The following is a 17,457-nucleotide window of genomic DNA, read 5'->3' on the forward strand; positions in this document are numbered from 1 at the left end:
AAAGTGTTAATTCCTACTGCCTCGAGGAAGAGGGCATTTTGTTTGCCCCCTGGAAAATGACAAGCAGGTTGTACATGCAAAGTTTATTCTAAAGTGTTCCTGTTTCTAAAAAAAACCAACAACAACAAAAAATAAAGTGTTCCCGTTTCTGTAATTCTTTAGTTTCCTTCTACACTATATCAAAGAGTCTTTGTCATCAAAATTTTATTTACTAAGTAATAAACTCTAGCTAGCCAAAAGCAATTTTCTAAAGTTATTTTAGGAAGCTCACAGAGTCTCAAGAAGGGGTATAAATCTACTCTGAGGCTCAGCAATCAGATGTGCCCAAGCAATAGGGTTGCCAGATTTAGCAGATTAAAATAAAGATACCAACTAAAATTGAATTTCAGATAAACAACAGATACTTCTTTTCTTAAAGTAAAAGTAACAAAATATTTTGGGCATACTTATAGCAAGAAATTATTTATATGAAATTCAAATTTAACAGGGCATCCTGTACTTTAACTGGCAACCCAACCAAGCACATGGGAGGTTTGCTAATCACAACATATGTCACTGTTTCTAGACATCTATAATCAAAATTAAAAGCCAAAACCTCCACTGTTGTCTCCCTTGAAGAACCAGATGGATTTTATAATTCATTCGTTAGATTTATTCTCTCATATCACTCACTGTTGAATCTATTTTGTTAGTTCATCTGGTGCTAAAAACTAAGTCATATGCATGAATCTCAGTTTTACAGGAGCCTGGCCATGCAAGTTTTCTGTTTTCTGACTTGGGAAGATAAGATTCACAAACTGGACAATTACAAAATAGAGAGAAAATTCAAAGGTAAAGGGCAGCTAAACAAATGAATGGCCACTACATTCTGCACCTGGGAGTTGGAAATGTGAGTCTAGATAAATTAGATGCAACTACAGTGAGATATTTGTAATGCAAATATTTTAAAGTTAACTAATAAGTAGTTTATATTAAAGTAATAGTTAAAATATCTCTTTTCTAATTCTCCCACATTGGCAAATTATTCACCATTCGTGGATTGTCAGATTTCTCCATTTTAGATTGTTCAATGAAGAAATATTATACCAGCTCCCTGAAAATAATTTCCTAATAAAGAACCAGTTAAGTCTTTAAATGTGTTATTTTCTTACAAATGTTCAAACTCTTTTTCTAACTCACTTAGTTTTTAGATAAAAAGAATAAATTATACAATTATGGGAAACTCCTGGACTCTTCTATTTTATCTTTCTACAGTGCGTGAATGGAGCATATAAGGAGTTTTTCAAAGCAAGCCTAGAGGGTTTGGCATTTAAAGATTTGAATCATGACTATTAGCTCACTGTGGCTTTACACTGGAATGTTGTACATCATTCAGGCAATTCGTTTCTACAGTATCTTATACTCAAAATGGTTTTGCTTAGAAATGAAAAAAAAATGTCTTCTAATTATTCCCAAGTCAAATACTGGCTGCATGATGGTTAGAGATATATACAATTCGGATTTAAAATATAGCTAGAGGGGATCCCTGGGTGGCTCAGTGGTTTAGCACCTGCCTTCCGCCTAGGGCGTGATCCTGGAATCCCAGGATCGAGTCCCACATCAGGCCCCCTGCATGGAGCCTGCTTCTCCCTCTGCCTGTGTCTCTGCCTCTCTCTCTCTCTCTCAATCTCTCTCTCTCTCTCTCTCTCTTTCATGAATAAATAAATAAAATCTTTAAAAAATATAAAAAATATATAACTAGATGTTATAAAAATTAGGAAGTATCACATGGTCCAACTATAAGTAGATAGGGATATGAAATATTAGGAAAAGTGTTGAAAGAGATGTGACCACTCAAAGTAGAAATATATTCACAGGATAAACTCTCAGAAAATGAAAGTATTACTGAGACCAAGTCTTTGCTTTATGTCTGAACCACCTATTTATTATTTGAAACAAGAGTTGGAGAATAATATTGAGACTTCAAAATACCAGTTGACATAACATAAATTGGGTGATTATTATTCAAACATATGATGGATAGATAGTATAAAATAAAAATGCCCGCACTTTTCCCCTATTGTGCCAACATCTCCTGCAATGCGAAGCCATCAAAAGCTGGAGTCCATTTCCCCACCTCATTGAATCCAGGCTGACCTTGGACTTGCTTTGGCAAAAATAACAAAGCTGAAATGACAGTGATCTTGGTCCAAGTCCATTAAGAGATATTGCACATTTCTGTTCATTTTCATGGATCTGTGCCACCATCATTGAGCAAGGCTGGGCTATCATGCTGGAGAATGATCATGTAGACCAGAGATAGGTCATCTCAAATGAAATAATTCTAGACCCAAAAACTCTCAACTTACCAACCAGCTGACTCATACAATTATATGAGACTCTAAGTATAAGTACATTCAGTTTTTTAATATTTTGTTACAGCTCACTGATTCTCTATTTTATTTTTTGTCTTTTTTTTCTGTTTACCATTTTGTATATACTGTTTCTATGTCTTCAAATTCAATGATATTGTGCAGTGTTTAATCTCCTTTTGGCCCAAGGATATTTTATTTCTCATCTCCAGTAGTTTGATCTGGATATCTTTATATCTTTTGCTTCTTCCTTTAGCATGCACATGCTTTCCTCTATTCACTTGAACATATGGAATATATTTATAATAGCTTTTTTATCATTCCTATTTAGAATTCTATCATCTGTGTCAAACCTAGTTCTACTTCTATTGACTGATTTTTCTTCTCATCAGGGGTCATATTGTCATATTGTTCATGCTTGTTAATTTTTTTGAATGCAATGGAGAATTTTATGTTTTTGGTATTGGAAGGATGTGTGTGTGTGTATGTGTGTGTTTCTTTAAATATTCTGAGGCTTCATTCCATGATGCAGTTATTTGGGAATAATTTGATCCATTATTTCCAGGCTTGCTTTTAGACTTTCTTAGGGAGTTCCAAAGTAACATTTCACAAAGAGTGAATAATGCCCAAGTACTAAAGCAGTTACCCAGATGTTCATTTGTTTTGTTTATTAAACTTCACATATGAGTGAAATCACACAATATTTGTCTTTCTCTGACTTATTTTGCTTAGCACAATACTCTCTAGCTCCATCTATGTATCTATGTTGTTGCAAATATCAAGATATATATATATATATATATATATATATATATATATATATATATACCACCTCATGTCTATGACATTTGGGCCTTTCCATAATTTGGCTATTGTTGATAATGCTGGGATATACATTGGGGTACATGTATCCCTCCAAATCAGTATTTTTGTGTATTTTACGGTAAAAACCTAGTAGTGCAATTGCTGGGTCATAGGGTAGTTCTATTTTTAGCTTTTTGAGGAAACTCTATACTGTTCTCCAGAGTGGCTGCACCAGTTTGCATTGTAATCAACAGTGTAAGAGGGTTCCCCTTTCTCCATCTTCTTGCCAATACTTGTTGTTACCTGTGTTGTTAATTTTAGCCATTCTGACAGGTATGAGGTGGTATCTCATTGTAGTTTTGATTTGTATTTATTTCCCTGATGACGAGTGATATTGAGCATCTTTTCATGTCTGTTAGCCATCTGAATGTCTTCTTTGGAAAGAGTGTCTATTCATGGCTTCTGTACATCTTTTCACTGGATTATTTGTTTTCTGGGTGTTGAGTTTGATAGATTCCTTATAGATTTTGGATACTAACCCTCTATCAGATAAGTCATTTGCAAATGTCTTCTCCCATTCTGAAGGTTACCTTTTAGCTTTGTTGATTGTTCTCCTGAGGTGCAGAAGCTTTTTATCTCCATGACATCTAAGTAGTTCAGTAGTTTTCTCAAGCATTTACTAGAAGCACTACATTCTACATTCTACTGGAAAGTCTGGTAAGTGCAAGAAGACATACAGAAAATAAGTTTAAAGAGCTTTGAAACTGAAATAAAACTCATAATTTTTAGATAACATAGTTGTATCTGCAAAACAAAAAGAAATAGTACGAATCAATGAATTTCAAATGTTACTATTTCAAAAACAACATAAAAAAGTTATGTCAACATACGAGCAACAACTAGTAATTTAACATTTTTCTTTTTAACTTGTAGCAAGAATTACTATCAAACTCCACTCATTGGACTGAGACCCTTGTGGTATTAGCAAAGACTTGCCTGTCATGTATTACACTGCCTACACTCATGAGTTCATTGGCTAGCTAACAGCCTCAACTCCACGTTTTAACAATTACAGTAGTAACTGAATTCTTATAATTATAATTCTTCTAGAGACTACTCCATCTAACAACAGAACACATATCTGTCTCAAGATCACATAGCACATTTACCAAGATAAACCACATTCTGGGCCATAAAACACACTTCAAAAAATTTAAAAGAACAGAAACCATATCATGTCTGCTTTCAGACCACAATAGATAAAATTAAAAATACAAATATAATTTAAGATCCTCACCTACATGGAGATTAAACAATATCTTTTTAAAGAATACATAGGTCAACAAAAAAATCTCAAGACATATTTTTAAAAAATTGAACAAAATGAAAATAAAAACACATCAAAATTTGTGGGGTGCTTCAAAAGGAGTGCTTAAAAGACAATGTACAGCATTTAATGTATATATTAAAAAAGAAGAAAGATCTAAAATCAATAATCCACTTTAGCTTTAGGAAACTAGTAAAAGAGAAGCAAGTTAAATTCTAAGTAAGCAAAAGCAAAGAAGGAATCAATATTGAAGCAAAAATCTATAAAATTAAAGTTAATCAATAGAGTAAATCAATAAAACCAAAGACTGGTTGTTTGAAAAAACTTATAAGCCTCTCGCCAGGCTAAGTAAGAAAAAAAAGAAAGAGGACACCAATCACTAATATCAGAAATTCAAGAGGTTCAGAAATTACTATAGGTTCTATGGACTTTAAAAGAACAGTAAAGAAAACTATGAATAACTATACACCCGCAAATTTGATTGCCCAGACAAAATGAACAGATTTCTTAAGATATAATTTATCTAAACCCATACAAGAAGAGATAGATGATATGAATAAGCTTATATCCATTAAAGAAGTTGAATCAAAAACTAATAATCTTCCTAACAGGAGCACCAGACCCTAATAGTTTCACTGGTGATTTTTCCACTCATTTAAGGAAAAAATTCATGCCAATTCTCTATAATTTCTTTCAGAAAATAGGACCAGAGAAAATACTTCTTCCCTCATCCTATGAAGCCATCATAACCTTAATACCAAAACCAATGATAGTATAAGAAAACTACAGAGCAATAGCTCTCATGAACAGAGATGTAAAAATCCTCAACAAAATATTAGAAAATTGAATCCAGCAACATATAACAAGAATTATACAATATTACCAAGTGAAATTTATTACAGCTATGCAAGTCTGTTTCAACATTCAAAAATCAATTAATGTATTCCATCACACCAACAGGCTACCAAAAAAATCACATGATCATATTTATAGAAGCAGAAAAAAAACTTTAACAAAATCTAACATCTATTCACAATTAAAGACTTTCAATAAACTAAGGTTAGTTTACTGAACTAAACTAAAATAGGGAATTTCAAAAAAAAATAAAAATAATAAAATAAAATAGGGAATTTCCTCAACTTGATAAAGAATATTTACCAAATAGTCCATAAGTATCATCATACTGAATGATGAATTTAAAACTTTTCTACTAAGACAAAGTACCCCTCTCACCACTCCTTTTCAAAACTACTGGAAATTCTAACTACTGCAATAAGGCAAGACAAGGAAATAAAAATATAAAGATTGGGAATGATGGAAAAAACTGACTTTGTTAGTAAATATTATAATTCTCCATTTAGATAATCTGAAAGAATCACCAGAAAACTCCTAGAACTAATATGCAATTATAATAAGTTTGTAGAATACAAAGCTAATATACAAAAGTCAATCACTGTCCCACATGCCAGCAATGTATAAGTGGAATTTGAAATTAAAAACACAATACCACTTGAATTTGCACCAAAATATGAGATACTTAAGTATAAATCCAACAAGACATGTACAAAATCTATATGAGGAAAACAACAAACTGTTAAATAATTTTTAAAAAACTACATAAATGGAGAGATACTCCATGTTCATGGACCAGAAGACACAATATTATCAAGATGTCAGTTCTTTTCCAATTTATTTCTAAATTCAGTGAAACCTTAATGAAAATCTCCATAAGTTATTTTGTGAATATCAACAAACTGTTTCTGATTCTAAATTTTAGAGGGAGAGGCAAAAGACCCAGAATAGCTAACATAATACTGAAGCTAACATAAAGATGGAGGATTCATACTTCTTGACTTTAAGACTTACTATAAAGCTAAAGTAATCAAGACTTAGTGTGGTATTAGTAAAAGAGTAGGCAAATAAATCAATGGAACAGAGTAGAGACAAGAAATAGACCCACATAAATATGATCTGTTGATCTTAGACAAATGAGCAAAAGAAATAAAACAAATATTAAATATCTTTTCAAATAATGGTACTGGAACAAGTGAGCATCCACATGCAAAAAAAGTGAGTCTAGACACAGACCTTACACCTTTTACAAAAATTCACTCAAAATGCTTAAATGTAAAATGCAAATCTGTATAACTCTTCGTAATTAATATAGGAGAAAATCCAGATAACTTGAATATGATGATACCTTTTTAGGTATAACACCAAAGTCACAATTCATGAAAGGGAGGGTTGATAAAGTAGACTTCACTAAAATGTTAAACTTTCTCACTGTGAATGACAATGTCAAGAGAATGAGAAGACAAGCCATGGACTGTGAGAAAATATTTGCAAAAGATGCATCGGATAAAGGGCAGTTATACAAAAATCAACAGTAAAAAAGTCAGAACTGGATTAAAAAAAAAAAAAAGAGCCAAAGACTTTCATAGACACCTCACCAAAGATATACAGATGGCAGATAAGCATATGGAAAGATGCTCCATATGAGATAACACCATACATTTATTGGAATGGCCAAAATCCAGAACACTGACAACACCAAATACTGGTGAGGATGTGGGCGACAGGAACTCAGTCATTGCTGGTGAGAATGGAAATTGATATAACAACTTCCCACTAAACTGTGGAGAGACAGTTTCGTGATTTCTTACAAAACTAAATGTACCCTCACATATGATTCAACAATTGTGCTCTTTGGGATTTACTCTAAGGAGTTGAAACCCTACATACAGATGTTTATAGCCACTTCATTTATAATTGCCAAGACTTAGAAGCAACCAAGGCATCCCTTGGTAGGCCAATGGAATATTATTCAGCATGAAAAAGAAATGAGCTATCAATCTGTTCAGAGACATGGAGGAGTCTTAAACGTCAATTACTAAGTGAAAGAAGCCAACTTGAAAAAGCTACCTTCTATATGATTTGAATATATGACATTCTGGAAAAAGCAAAACCATGAAGGCAGTAAAAAGAACAGTGATTTCCAGGGTGATTGCCAGGGTGTTTGGGAGGAGAGGGGGATGAATAGGCATAGCCCATAGGATTTTCAGGACAGTGAAATACTTTTTATGATACCATAATGATGGATACATGTCATTATCTATTTTTTTTTTAAATTCATGGGCCATAGCTAAGAGTGAACTGTAATATAAATAATGGACTTTGGGTGGTGATGATGTGTCAATGTAAGTTCTTCGCTTGTAACAATCATGCCACTCTAGTGGGGGATGTTGATATTTGGGAGGCTATGCATGTGTGGGACAGAGAGATATTTGGGAAATCTCTGTTCAATTTTGCTATTTACCTTAAACTGCTCTAAAATATTGCCTTAATTTAAAAAATAATACTTCTTATAATAGCACCTAACCTTACTAAATAGCTAGAAATAAATCTAAAAACTAACACACGTAATTGAAAAGAATTAAATTAGCCCTAAATTAATCAATGTATCTAACATATTAATGGATTGGAAAACTGGCTATTGTAAAGATATTAATATTCCAAAATAAATACTTATAACTGGATATTTTGAGCTTTAACTCATTTAACCTTATATTAGGGTTACAGACCCCCAAACTAGTCTATAGTTGGAATTCAAACACATAGATTCATTTTGTTTTGAAATTTGTGAGGAAATATTACTTATAACTAGACCTTGCAGTCTTTTTTTTAATTGATGATATACCTTGTCCACATTAACAAGTAGACCAAAAAAAAAATGTTATTCAATTGTTTGAAAAACCTCTGTATTATACCCAAAAGTTACATGGTGACCTATCATCAAAAATTATTTTTAATGAAGTCTCCACTGACAAATCAATTTGATCCTCCATCAATATTGTTCAAATCAGAAATTGAAAACTGATTTGCAAAAGGATTTGTTACACAGTTATTTGAATCATTCATTTTCCCAACACCTACATCAATATTGTGAATTGTTCCTGTGGTGCCTCTGAGATTTTTACATCCCAACACAATCTACTATAATAAATTAAAAGTAGATTAGAGGTTTTCCATTCTTTTGTGAAGTGTGAGAAAGGTGATTTTTAAAGGGGAGATGGAAAATGCGAATCTGCATAATGATGTAGGCACTCATAGATTAGTTGTAGGCAAAAGGATATACAGAAGAGGTGAATGTGAGTATTGAATCCCTCACCACTATTTGTTTCCTTGAAACTCCTGGAATATTTTTATGCACTCCCAGGTGTAAACATATGCTGGTTTTATGCCCACTGCACTAAGATAAACTGTGTTTTCTTCTGCTTTCCTTAGACACCTCACTTCAACTCACTGAAATAATCAGGATCTTATAGTAGGCAAGGGATTTCTTCCCATCAATACTTAATTCACCTGAAGGCTGACGATAATTTTGTCCTGAGGTGACGGAAGAGGCATGTTGAGACTTTGGAATTGTTTTTAGCTATAAGATACTATTTTAAAAAAACCCAACGTCAATATTCAAAACCTGATATAAATAAAAACATGAAAGGCTTTCCTACAGTTTGAAGTTGAGGAATATGTTGTATGTGTTTTCTCGTAATTACTTTCAGATACACTGATACTTGTATATGTCAGTAGTCAGAGTATGTGATATATGATGCTGTGATTGTATGAGATATAATTATCAACACAACTGAAATTATTTATAAATTAATTAAGCACTAAGCTGTTGGTTTCCAAATATTGCTATGCACATAAATCACCTAGAGAGTTAAAAAAATGAAAATATGGTTTTTGACTCATTTCAAATCCATTGAATCAAAATCACAGTGAATAGAGGCCACATAATTCTTAAACACTGGCCTGCTTATATCCATTTGAGAATTATTCCTCAGTGCTACATTCCCTTGTGATGTGTATATATATATATACAATTATATCAGAGATATAATTATATAAATATACATTTCCTTGTGATGTGTATATATATACAATTATATCAGAGATATAATTATATAAATATACATATATATAATCATGCAAAAAATTAATTGTTCAGTAATTTTCAGGGAAGTGTTTCTTCCACATGATATCGATAAAGTCATAGCAAATTACTTTATTATGTTTAAGCTAACATACCCCATCATGCATTCTATTTGCTTCTCTAGTGAATGGACAATTGGTCTGAATGCTCACATAAGTCAATGTTAAAAAAAAAAGGTCAAAATATGTTTTGTTTAAGAGTATATAAAAGCATATTGGTCTTTTATTAGTAAGATTATTATTCTCTCTTAGAGAAATAAACGAGTAAAGGTTTAACTGTGCTAATAACTTATTAAAGAAAATCAGCAAGAATTGGCTTTGGAAGAGGGTGTTAATATCTGTCATTCTCTTTAGTTGACAATTCAATCATCTTGACCTCAAAGTACATGTTTATGTAACAAGTTCTTGGTCTCTTGTTGTTGTCTTGATAAGCATGTAGGTCGTCACATTATGGTTGATTTTAAGTGCTATGGAGACTGTTTCACAAAAGAAATTGTCACTACTTTCTATTTAAATTGGGGTCTGGAAGGCTATGTGTAACAGCGTACCTGATAATTGGTTCTATTATGAAGCACTGTCAAGGTAGATTTTCCAAGTACTAAACAAAACGCTTAACACTCATTTTCAGGCAAAAACTGCAACGTAGTGCTTCGGCAGCAAAAAATCCCAATTCTAATTGCATAGAGTAAATCCAATTATGCCTTATATAATCCAGATACTAAAATGACACTCGGGGTATTGCCTATGAACAATGTGTTGTTATCCCATGTTTGGAAGAGGAGGTGGGGAGAGTACAATTTATTTTTTAGCATGACTCTTACAGCATAAATTAATTATTTCTAATAAATTAGATTAATAATAGATTAAATTAACAAAGTGTCTTTTCAATAACTCAAATAGTGGATTCAGCTACTTTGTTAGTGCTTTCATAAATATGTCATACATTTTTTAAAATATTTTATTTATTTATTCATGAGAGACACACAGAGAGAGAGAGGCAGAGACACAAGCAGAGGGGGAAGCAGGCTCCATGCAGGGAGCCCGACGTGGGACTGGATCCCGGGTCTCCAGGATCACGTCCTGGGCTGAAGGTGGCACTAAACCGCTGAGCCACCCCAGGCTTCCCAATATGTCATACATTTGACATTCAAAGCTTTTGAACTTTTTCCTAAATCAATTAAATGTCAATTAATGAAGTTCAGATTATCAGATTTCTACCAATATCCCCCCTATTCCCAGCCCCACACATACACCAGAAAACAGAAAACTTGAATGCACTTGTATAGGTCATTCTCACTGGGCAGTCTTGGGCAAAAGATTCAAATTCTCTAATCCCCAGTTTCTTTATCAATAACATCTAGATAATATTTAATGTGCCTTGTGGGGTCTTTTGAGGCTTAAATGAGATTATACATGTAAAAAGTTTAACAAGATGCCTAGAGCATGCTACATGTTTAATAAATATCAACTATGATCTGATTTCAAATTGTGAAGTATACTTGCATTCTACAAATTGTAATTTTCAGATATATTCATATAACAACTCATTTTTCAATGCCTGCAACATGTCTCCACTTCTTGGTACTTTGACATAAAAATGAATGAAACAGACTCCTCTTGCCTTGGCTATGTTCTGCAGAAGCAGAGCCAGAGGTGGGATTTATGAAAATGATTTATTAAAGAATGCTTTTAGGAAAAAGTCATCTAAGTGTAAGGGGTATAAACCTGGAAAAGGAAGAAGCTATGCAAACAGCAGTGCTGGAGAAGGTCTAACTCTAGGCTGACTCCTAGGGTTGGTGGCGTTGGATCCCCCTAGGGTCCCCCTAGGTTGAAAGTATCCATTGCAACAGTGTTGTCCCCCCTTTGGTAAAAGTGCTGGGACTTTGTACCTTGCCATAGGTAGTATTTTCAATCGCCCACCAAAGACTTTCTGAAGAAGGCTACAGTCCTAAGCCCTAAACCAAGGGGAAGAGGACAGATATTGACCATACCAATCGAAATAGTAGAAGAGTCTCAGGCGAATAGGATGAGGCATCCCCATCAGTGCCCTCTCCACTACCCTTAATCAGTTCCAGTCCAGGGAAATGGGCAACTAGGCAGGATAGTGATGGAAATCATTTCAGTTCATCTCGAAAAGTCTCTGACAGAGTGCCAGTCCATACTGCTTACAAGTTTTCTCCATCCGGCTGTTTTACACCACTGAGCCTTTGGCCGGCAAAGCCTCACCACCCACACCCTATCTCCAGCCTGCTCAGCTCATACTTTTCTTTCAACACTCAGCCTAAAGCATTATTCCTTTCTGGAGAATCTCCCTGACTTCTATCTCAGCCTCCTTCTACATCTGCTAAAGCAACCTATTTTAGTCCATGTGGGCTGCTATCACAAGAATATCATATACGGGGTGGTTCATAAACAACGATTCACTTCTCATTTAGTCCTGGAGGCTGGGAAGTCCAAGATTGAGGTGCCAGCAGATTTGGTGTCTGGTGAGGCCTGGCTTGCTGGTTCTTATACTGCTATCTTCTCACTGTGTCCTCACATGGGGGAGTGGGTAGAGACTTTCTGGGGTCTCTCTTCTAAGGTCACTGACCCCACTCATAAGAGCTCAACCTCATGCCCTAATTACTTTTCAAAGTCCCTCCGCCACCAAACACCATGACATCGGGTCTAAGGATTCAGCATATGAATTTAAGTGAGGACACAAACATTCTCTCCATACTATCACCTGTGTACAAAGTTCTCGCAAAGACTTATCACACTTTATTGTAGTCACTGGTTGATTTTTTTTCATTTTTCTAATTCAACTGAATATTCTGAATGTAAGAACAGTATCTTCTTATTCATCTTTGGTAAGCTTAGCTTGATACTTAAACATTTTAAACAGCTTAATAAAAGTTTGGTGAATGAATAAATAGATAAGTAAATAAATACATTAACATTCCCTGTGGGACGCCTGAGTGGCTCAGTGTTGAGCGTCTGTCTTTGGCTCAGGTCATGATCCTGGGGTCCCGGGATTCAGTCCTGCATCAGGTTCCCCATAGGGAGCCTGCTTCTCCCTCTGCCTGTGTCTCTGCCTCTCTTTCTGCGTCTCTCACGAATAAATAAAACTTTTAAAAATAAAAAACAAAACAAAACATGCAACCATTCCCTGTGTCACTATGCCAATGTATGATTATACCTAAAATCTTTCTCAATTTTATGTGAAGTGAACCTATTTATAGCTAGACTGGCACATGATTTTGGATTTCATCGTATGGTATTCATAGTCACATAGTCACTCAGTGCCCAGAAGGTGAATTCAATTCTTTGAAACTTTTCTGGAACTATTTTCATAGTTCTTCAATGCATGCATTAAAAAGGGGGAAAATGGTTTAAAAAGGGAAAAAAAAGAGAAAAATGTTTTCACTAGAATTTTCTAAGATGCCCCCCAAAAACAAAGATAAGGTAATTACAAAACAACAACAACAACAACAGCAACAACAACAAAACAGGAGATACCATCAAGAATAAGAGGGGTGTTCTAGGATGTTACTTGCTAGAAAAAGCTTCTGCCTAAGCAATGAAAAAAGAAGGCATCTTTGCGTTTCTCTGAGAAAATTTCTGCTTTAAATTCCCTTGGAAGTGTAAACTCCTTCTCAAGAGGTAATTTTGTTTTGGTTTGGGTTTTCTTTTGTTTGTTTGTCTGTATATTTTTTTATTGGAGTTTGATTTGCCAACATATAGTATAACACCCAGTGCTCATCCCATCTAGTGCCCCCCTCAGTGCCCATCACCCAGTCACCCCATCCACCGACTCACTTCTCCTTCCACTACCCCCTGTTCATTTCCCACAGTTAGGATTCACAAGAAATAATTATTTAACATTAATTTCTGGCAGGCTTGTCACAATAAAATGAGTTCAGGCTTTATACTCAAAAATTTATACTCCAAGAAATTCCAGTAAATTTATATAAGGACCTTATATTTCTATGATCCTGTGAGAACTTACACCCTATTTTCAGTATGTCTGTACTTCTTTGTAGGCAATTTCCATATGCTGCCTTATGTAATAGTCTTTTTTTTTTTTTTTTACAAACTTGATATCTCCCATGCAGGATTCTAACCATGCATAGGACCAAGAGCATTGATTAGCATCCAAGAGTCCATAAGATGTGTTTGTTGAGTTGAACTGACATAGATAGTGATCAAACTGAGCCATACTATTTTTAGTCAAAAAGAAGTTTTGAATAGGCATGAAAATGACTCTATTTGTGCTTCCTTGGCTTGGACAGTGCTGATTGGGCTTGAGGAGGAGTCTCTGAATCCTCAAGAAACCTTAAGAAAGCGACTCAAATGCTTTCTTCCGTGCAAAAATTGCCAGGCTTCAGAATGCTAATTATCCAAAACAAAATGTGCACTTTTGGCCACAGCTGACTCAGCTGAGGATCCATGAAAGTGGGGAAAGCGCATGAGGCTGGAGTTGATAAAAAAAGAAGGCATCCACTTGGACCTGGCTTGGTTGAAACTACACAATTGGAGTCTTCCTTGTGAGCAAATCAAATCCTCTTTTGAGGAAGCCCGGATGCTGGGCCAAAAGAAATGTATCTTCTTTGGTTTGGCCACGATGTCAACCAAAACTCAACAGACTTACCTGTTCTTTAAGGTAACATATATTTGCTCCCTTATGACTATCTAGATTTCCTTTTTTTACCAGGACAGCACCCATATTGGATTAGGGGCACAGCCTGCTCCAACATGACCTCATCTCAACTAACTCCGGCTACAATAACCCGATTTCCGAACAAGGTTACATTTTGAGGAACTGGGAGTTAAGGCTTCAATATATAAATTGACGGGAGATATAGTTCAGGTCACAATAAAGCTCTTTCACTTGGCTCATGTGCCCTTTTGACTTACCCCCTGTCCTTGTTGCTGTTCTTTTTGTTCACTTATTTAGAAGTCCTTTATCTCTGGTGCCACAAAGATGTTCCAGACTCTATAAGACTCTTCAGGCTGATCTTGTATGTTACCTGCCCCAAGTCTAGAATCAGCTATTTCTCAGAGGAGTCCTGGTTCCTTTTACTGGAGAATGCCATTAGAAAAAAGATCTGTGTGCTGGGCATCCTCTTTGCTACTGGGGTGTCATTTTTTAGGTCATCTGAGAAGGCAGCACAAAGAAGAATATGTTTGTATTCTGACCCCTGTATATACTCCTATCTATCAATATTACTGCATTTGTATCTATATTAACTTAAATATAAGTTCTTACTGAAGTCTCTAACCTTATCCCATTATCACATGGATTATTCTGGTCGACCCCTCCTTGATCTGTCACCTCCCCCACCAAAGCTTTTACTTAATTGTTTATTTCCTATATACACATACAGCAGTAGCTAATTGTCAACCCACATGCCCTTCAGAAATCATTCTATCGACTAGACTACAATGGTTATGTGCAGTCTCTTGCCTTTTATCTCACAGTCTCCATTCATGCCCCAAGTTATTTAGGTCACACTTCATTCCCTACCCCCTTTAGCGAAGTTGTTTTGTATATTTTTAGTGCATTTAACTTCTCTTATAATAGTCTCATCCGTTCCTGGGATGCCCGACTTCCTAAGTGATTTCTTTTTAATTTGCATATATTAAAGTTCGATGTTATGATATGAAGTTCTGTGGGATTTGACAAATTTGTACTGTCACGTGTCCCTTGTTACAGTTTCATACAGAGTAGTGTCACTCTCCTAAAAATTTCCTGTATGTCACACAGTCATCCCTCTTCTCTTCCCCTCAAACAACTTGGGCTCATGATATTCTTGCTGTCTACGATTTTGCCTTTCCCAAAATGTCATATAATTGGAATAATATAGTTATGGTTGCCTTTTTAGGGTAGATTGCTTCTTTCACTTAGCAATATGCCTTTTGAAGTTCCTGTATGTTTTATAATGGCTTGATCTCTCTCTTTCTCTCTTTTTGAAGATTTTATGTATTTATTCATGAGAGACACAAGGAAACAGCGACATAGGCAGAGGGAGAAGCAGGCTCCCTGTGGGAAGCTTGATATGGGACTCGATCCCAGAACCCCAGGATCACAACCTGAGCCAAAGGCATATGCTTAACTACCGAGCCACCCAAGCATCTCCCCTTCTTTTTTTTTAATTTATTCGAGAGAGAGTGTCTGGGGTGTGGGCAGAGGGAAAGGGAGAGAGAAACTTAAGTAGACTTGGCACCCTAATGGGGCTTCATCTCTTAACCCTGAGTTCAAGACCTGAGCCAAAACCAAAAGTTAAGCCCACTGTGCCATCCCGTCTGTCTCCCCACCCCTATTTTTTTGATTATTGACTAACAGTCTATTGCAACAATGTATCACAATTTGTTTATCCAGTCACCTATAGAAAAACATCTTGAGCGCCTCCATTTTGGGGAAGTTATTAAACTTCTATAAACATTGATGTACTATAAGCATTTTGTGTGGACATATGGTTTCAAATGCTAAATGTGTAAACATATGAATGCTGGATTATATGGGAAGACTACATTTGGCTTTGTACAAAACTTCCAAACCATTTTGCAAACTGGCTACCATTGCTACCATTTTGCATTCCCACCAGCAAGCAGTGAGAGCTTCTGTTGCTGCACATCCTTTCCAGCATTTGGTATTACCAGTTTACTGGATTTTGCATTTATAGTAATTGTGTACTGGCATCTCATTGTTATTTTGCAAGTCTCTATTGATAAATGGAGTTGAGGATCTTTTTATATGCTTATGTACCATCTGTATCTTCTTTGGGGAGGTTTCTGTTCAGAAGTTTGCCCATCTTTCAAGAGCACTTTTTTATTGTTTAGTTTTAAGATGCTTTGGTGTATTTTGGGATATTAGTCCTTTATCAAATATGTGTTTTGCAAGTATTTTCTCTTGTCTTTGGTTTGTCTTTTAATTTTCTTAACAGTGCTTTTAGTAGCAAAGAGTTTAATTTTGATAATGTCCAACTTATTTTTCCTTCTTCACAAATTGTGCTTTTGGTATTGTATCTAAAAAGTCATCACCAAACCCAAGGTCACATAGATTTTCTGCTATGTTATTTTGTAAAAGTCTTACAAATTACATTTTACATTTGAACCTATGATTCAAAAAAAATAAAAAATAAACATGATTCATTTTGGTTTAATTTTTGTGAGAATTGTAACATCTTTGTCCAAATTATTTTTTGCATGTGGATACCCAGTAATTCCATGACCATTTGTTGAAAAGACTATCCCTTCTCCATTGAATCGTCTTTGATCCTTTTTTGAAAATCAGTTGACTCTGTCCCTGGTCTTTCTATTCTGTTCCATTCATCTATATATCTATTCTTTTGCAACACCATGCTGCCTTAGTTTTTGTAGCTTTATATTAAATCTTGATTTGGAGTGGTGTCAGTCCTACTGCTTGGTTCATCTTCAATATCGTGTTGACTATTCTGAGTCCTTTTTGCCTCTTCATATAATCTTTGATATCCGCAAACTGATTTTGATTTTGGGATTGCATTGAATCTATAGATCAATTTGAGAAGCATTGCCACATTAGGAATAATGAGTCTTCCAATCCATGAACACAAAATATCTCTTCATTTATTTAGTTATTTGATTTATCAGAGTCCTATAATTTTCCATACGTATGTCTTATAAGGATCTATAAATCTTTTACATTTTTGTTTAAATATTTCACTTTTGGGGGCTAATGTAAATGCTACTAGATCTTTTTTTTTTTTTTTAATTTCCAATTCCAGTTGTTCATTACTGGTATCTAAGGAAGCCACTGACATTTGTTTTTGTTTTTGTTTTTGTTTTTTTCCACTGACATTTGTATATTGATCCTATATTTTATGCCCTTGCTAAATCACTCATTCTTTCTGATACCTGGATTGTCTGTGGTTTGGTTTATATCTTGAAGTATTTCATGCTCTTTCACCACAATCATCTTTTGCATCTGGGATAGTCCCCCCATAGACCAATCATGAAACT

At 34.9% G+C, this 17,457-nt stretch overlaps 1 non-coding gene across 1 annotated transcript; it reads right to left on the bottom strand.

The window, feature by feature from the left end:
* Positions 1-4,080: 4,080 nt before the first annotated feature.
* On the bottom strand, positions 4,081-4,228 carry LOC140623766 (small nucleolar RNA SNORA62/SNORA6 family). Its single transcript, XR_012023303.1, has one exon. It is a non-coding gene; the product is annotated as a small nucleolar RNA SNORA62/SNORA6 family (small nucleolar RNA).
* Between the last annotated feature and the right edge of the window lie 13,229 nt (positions 4,229-17,457).

The sequence above is a fragment of the Canis lupus genome, chromosome 2 (genome assembly GCF_048164855.1).
Source record: "Canis lupus baileyi chromosome 2, mCanLup2.hap1, whole genome shotgun sequence".
Taxonomy (NCBI): domain Eukaryota; kingdom Metazoa; phylum Chordata; class Mammalia; order Carnivora; family Canidae; genus Canis; species Canis lupus.